General features: G+C 34.0%; 1 protein-coding gene across 4 annotated transcripts in view; it reads left to right on the top strand.

The window, feature by feature from the left end:
• The window catches only part of LOC134750242 (flotillin-2), a 470,025-nt gene that overhangs the window by 74,916 nt on the left and 389,081 nt on the right, over positions 1 to 6,028 (top strand). The gene's annotated exons all lie outside the window — the stretch shown is intronic.

Below are 6,028 nucleotides of genomic sequence, written 5' to 3'. Positions count from 1 at the left end.
AGTTTATGGGCTATATAAATAAATAAATAAACAATAAATACTTTCAAAGAAATTAATTTTCTTTCTTACACAGTTCATAAAATAAAAACTTCCAATTCTACATATGAGACTCTAGCCCTAATTGTTGTAGCGATATTTATTAATATACAAAATTTAATGAAAATCCGGCTAAATGCCACAGGATAATCTTTAATGTGTTTGATTTGAGAATTTTTAGTAAATATTTCCGTCGCGCTGACGGGGAAGGCTCCTAAAATTAGTGCGATACCTAAGGACAACTGCAGCGTAGACGTATGACGAATTTTTAAATGTTTATTTAATTATTTTAATTTATTAACCCATTTACAGTTAATAAATAAATTGTATCCTGATTTGACCTATTATTAGAAATATAATAAATAATATGAGTATAAGTAGACGCAAAATCCTGCGTAAAAATCTCAGAAATCGAGGTTTGGTTCTCTCGAGGAAAATTCTCCTCCAAAAACTGAACCAATCGTAACGAAACTTTGGGAATGGAACGAGAAAGAAATTATATGTGTCTGACTGTTTCGATTGTTGCGTTTGTTGTTGCCGATTTTGTATACTAGGCGTCTGTTTACGGCGCATTTATTTGGCCAATTTGAGCGCTGTTTGAAGTAACCTAGTTCTTATAAAAATAAGAATATAAGCAAAACGTACAGACAAAGATACTGGTAATATTGAACTCATAAAAAAAAACTCATCTAGAGCCAAAATCCAGAGAGGAAAATGTCAAAAACGTTTGTATGGATGGCCACTAATTATCCTCTTAATTTGTAACAGAGAGAGTCGCTGAAGGGATTCTATTCAGTTTCTTTGTCCTTCTACGTGTATGGTTTATTGACGAATAAGGCTAGGTAATCTACTACTAGTCAAATCATCTTTTTTAGAAATGTCAAAACGATTTGCTAATATAGAATATATATGAAACATTAAACAATGACGTCACGGTCAACTTACCTACTTTTTTATACTTCAATCCGATTGATTAAATAGAAAATAGAAATTGTGTTTAAAAATAACTGATATCTATGTTTTTCTAATAATTAATATCTGGTGCTTTATTTCGTGCATGGTGTGAAATAATTTATTTTAAATACAGTGGAATATTGCCGCAGCAAATGTGTTAAATTATTTATTCATTAGTTTTAGGAAGCATAGAATAGAAGTCAAGCTCTTAGTCACTGGATAAGGGAAGTGCTTCAAGTGCTAAATTAAATAATAAAGATGTTTTTTTAAGTTCTCATTTATCAACATTGAAACCTTTGCTAAGATCTATTTCGAATTATCGATGATTAAATACTTACTCGATTATTCATTATGTATACCTATAAATACATCTAACATTTTATTTCACTTCATCTCCTTCCATTTATTTCGTGTTAAAAATGAGATTCCATTGCATTTTATTCAGTCGGCAGTTTTTTATTATTATTTATAAAACGAACTTACCTGTATGTGAAGTTCTATCATGATTATGCGAGCTGCTCAATTCGAAGCGAATTCATAAATACTTACTCCCACCCATCCGTTCCGTAAAAACATCTAATTTTGCCCTATTGGGTAAATTTTCCCATTGATAATCATGGACAATTTATAAAGAATAAATGTTCGGTTCTAAGATATTAATTCGTGGTTTGATTACTCGTATTAACGATTACCCCCTTATTCATAAAACTTTCCAAACCTCTGTTAATTCTTGTCTCTTTATAACTAACACAACCCTGCCAAAAATGTATGGTTTTACCGCACGGAACCCTTCTTGCTCGCACTGGGTTCGTTAATAACCAATTCCTCGCTAAAGATCGTCTGCGCCTTGCTTATGTCTTTTTGTGAACAAGTTTGTTGTGTGTACCTCTACAAGGACATAAAATATAACACAATACAATATTTGGTACCATCGAGCTGATCTGATGATGGAACCAGAAGATGACTAGTGGAACTCTTCGGTAGCTACTAGGTAGACCATTCGAGATTGGGCTTATGTTATTCATTTAGACGAGTCCAATTCTTTGAGGGCATTAACTACTATTTGCCTTGTGGGTAATCCTTGGTTTGACTCTTGTTCTAGGTTAGACTACTAAACAACGTCCAATTCTTGACAAAAAAACCTTCCTAACTATCCAGGACTCAGCCATCCATCTGTTTCCTTTTTTTTTACCATATCGTTTGACCAACTAAATAGTTGGGAGCTTTTTCACCCTGAGTCATCCAGTACGCGGTCGCCACTCGAGCACCTTTCTGTCTGTATGGCCTTCATTTCTGTAAGCTATGTGTGACATCCACTGGGATTTAAACTTTTAAGCCATATGACCGACTTTAATTTTCATGTGGATTTCCTAATTCGTTCTAAAGTGCTTTTCATGCATGGCTTTTTAAGTTACGAGCTTTCTTTTGAGGCCGATTGAGAGTAATCAGCTTTGTAACTGTATATTTCGTACTTTGTAGAGGTATAAGTAATCCTTTTCCCTATCCAATCGCGTTAGATTCAGATTCTAGTTGTGATAAAGAGACACGATACATTATAGCGTCATCATGATGTCTGTTCTTATACTATCTCATTTCAATAATATATGTGTGCCCGCCCATTTAATTTACATATTTATGTTTTTACTATAAAAATACCGAATCAAGTAAGAAATTTGTCTGTTTTACGAAGCTTGTCCACCCACGATGTTTTACACTCTTATTTTATAACATAATTACCACAGAATTGATATTTTTTGTAATAAAAAATCACTTTATGAAGGATGTGCCTACTCGCAGGACATGTATTAGGTACATACACAAAACATGGCAATAAGGACGTGCGTTCACATATTTATGCTAAATTAGTCGCTTCGATATTTTAGACCTTGACTGTAACTGTACAGTATATATGTGTGCATATATATGTTGCTGTATACTGAATACTGATACAGCAACATATATGCACGAAGGTTGATGTCGGGTATTCCTTTGTTTCTATACTGTGTATGTCGACCGGACGTGCATCAAGTTCAAGATGGCCGTAGCGTAGTAGTAAATTTATTCATCTAGCCTACTGTATGTTCGTGTGTATAATGCAAATGCCGGCCGGCACTGATAGCCTACTATTAGTAAGTGTGGATTCCATATTGGAGGCCGTCGATTTCAAACCCAGGCTCATGCCAATATGATCCCACCAAAAACATTTTCAGGTAAAATGTTGCCAAGACGAAACCATAAGGCTCGCATTGTAAAAAAGTTATCAGATCTCTTGTAGAGCCAAGCTTCACAAACTCTACACCTAAGCCAAAATGGATTGGTCGTTTCGCTACCTTCACATGGACGTAAGGTGAAAAATTGATTCACTATTCATTATTTTTTATTATAGAATAGTTCTTTTAGTAACGAAACGGCCAAGCCTCATAATTTGACTAAGGTGTAGAGTTTGTGAAGTTAGGGCTTGTAGAGTTAGAAGTTTGGCTCTACAAGAGATCTGATAACTTTTTGACAGTTCGAGCCTTATGGTTTTACATGAAAATGGTTTTGTTGGGATTTCACTTCCTTTTGTAAGTTGCTTCTTACTTACAATCTTCGATCTCCTAATTTAAAGGGTTGGGGGTAATTTACTATTAAAAATCCTGAAATACGTATCGTGAGGCATCTTTTACACAATCTGCTTTTTACTGATTCCCCATACAAACTTCAACCCCCTTTTTCCCCCTAACGCTCTTTTCCACCCCCTTACGGGGTGATTTTGGGGTTGAAAACTATTTTATATCCTTCCCCATAACAAACACTATCTACATACCTTTTAACTAAATCGGTTCAACGGTTATTAATTCCCCATACAAAATTCCACCCCCCTTTTCACGTTTTGAAGTTTTCAAAATTTCAAGTTTTTGAATTTTTCTGTTGTTTGTGTACTAAGACTATCTTACATACCAAATTTCAGCTTCCTAGGATTTCAGGAAGTACCCTAAAGGTTTGATAATCATCAGTGAGTGACGAATTCGGGATTTTTTAGATATGAATAAAATCTAAGAGCTATGTAATTGAAATGTTTCATGCCACTAATGACATTATATCCCGAGAATGCTAGATGAAAGCTTTTTACTCGGTAGATGAATTTATAAATCGAATAGACTAACATAATATTCTAAATACCTGTGACATACTGTTATATTTTATAATTTAATGATGTCTAATAAATTTAACTGGATAAGTCTAATGTAATCCTATTTCTACATGAATAATGACATATTTATAATTGTATGTAAAGTGTGTTAAACAGAAAATGTTAAATGACGTTAACGCTTGTTATCAATAAACGATTGATTGATTGAATCTGGTGTAATCCAAACCCAAGTTAGGAGGGTTCAAAAAAACGACGAAAGCGCTTCGAGAAAAGGTAGGTAGTGCCCTCGCGCTTCGCTTTGCTCGTCTTGGCGGGGGCACTTCCGTGCCCCCAGATTCTCGAAATTTATGAAAAAAAAAATAGTTTGATATTTACCACTTGGAATTTTACTAAAGTTGTACCTTTATACATCAAACAAACATCAAACATTTATTCAGCAAATAGGCCACAGGGGCACTTTTACATGTCAATTTTTACAAACAATAAAATTAACCCAAAATTACAAAAAACAATTACATAAATATAAATGTCAAATTACACAAAAAAAACTAATAAAAAATATACAAACAACAGAAGTACTAAAATTGTTTAGAGATGTAAAAGTCTCTAGGTGTCAGAGATAAAATGTATATAATAATAAAAAAGATCATCAAATTATCCAGAGATGTAAAGGGTCTCCAAGACTTGAATTGTTATATAATTAATAAAAAGACAAAATCAAAATCAAAATTAAAATATCAAAATTAAATCAGACAAACGACACACGAACGGAATGAAGTGCCTCACGTTAATGCCACTCAAAAGTAAAGTTACATAGGTAAAATGTAAACCTAAACCTAACCGTGTAAACTTAAACAGACCGGTCTCCACAAACAGCACCCGTTCACGAGTATGACGCGTATCTCAGCCATCGTATCCCTCAACCTTCATTCGGGAAAGTGGCGACCCGATCAACGACGCCACCGTAAGCAAAGACTTTTAAGCGAGCATGACATGTTTAAGCTGCCGGGCTGTATTAATATATATATAAAGTAAATTAATTCAGTGAGATACAACATTTGTGCTCGTATGTTACATTAAAGACGGCATAGCGCCACATTGAAATTTTTCATGCCACTAATGACATCATATCCCGAGAATCTGGTGTAATCCAAACCCAAGTTAGGAGGGTTCAAAAAAACGACGAAGCGCTTCGAGAAAAGGTACAGATTCTATAAGAAATGTATACATAAAATCTTTTGACACCTTTTTCTCCTCCTCCTCCAAAAAGTAGTTTAAATAAAAAGGGCAACTATCTTTTTAGAAAAAAAGTGTGTGCCTGTAATCTTTACGCGCGATTGAAGTAAAACTTCTTTGACGATGACGTTTATCGCTATGTTGACGTGTGTCCTATTGTGCGTGTGTCACTAGTACTGAGCGTTACTTCCGTCAGAAAAAAAATCTGAGTTACCCTCTAGTCTAAAGAAGTTTTACTTCAAAAACATCGTGAGAAAACCTACGTACATCCATGAAGACATTCCAAGTCCTGTGTCCTGTGTCAAGTCTAAACCCTGAAAACCCTCTTCTATATTAAGAGGAGTTCTGTGCCCAGCAATGGCACGTAATATGATAATGGTGACGAAAAAATCACTTCAGCAAATCGGCATACATAATCTTTTTTAAGTAAATAAAAGGTGAGATGTCTATTTTTTATTTTAAAACGAGTTTTGCATTTTTTTCTTTCTACCTAAACTATCATCTTGGAGAATTTATAGCAACTAATAAATTTAATGTACAGGTTTCTTTAGATAACGGATAGATAAAAATGGAGTGGCTTTTTCACTCTTTATTAATTAATATTCTTCGATTTACAAGTATAATAAAGTCTAATTATAAATAACAAAGTATTTATTGGGGACTTATTTA

The sequence above is a fragment of the Cydia strobilella genome, chromosome 19 (genome assembly GCF_947568885.1).
Source record: "Cydia strobilella chromosome 19, ilCydStro3.1, whole genome shotgun sequence".
NCBI classification, from domain to species: Eukaryota; Metazoa; Arthropoda; class Insecta; order Lepidoptera; family Tortricidae; genus Cydia; species Cydia strobilella.
Note: the sequence above shows the minus strand (reverse complement) of the source record. Positions and strands in the feature narration are given on the sequence as shown.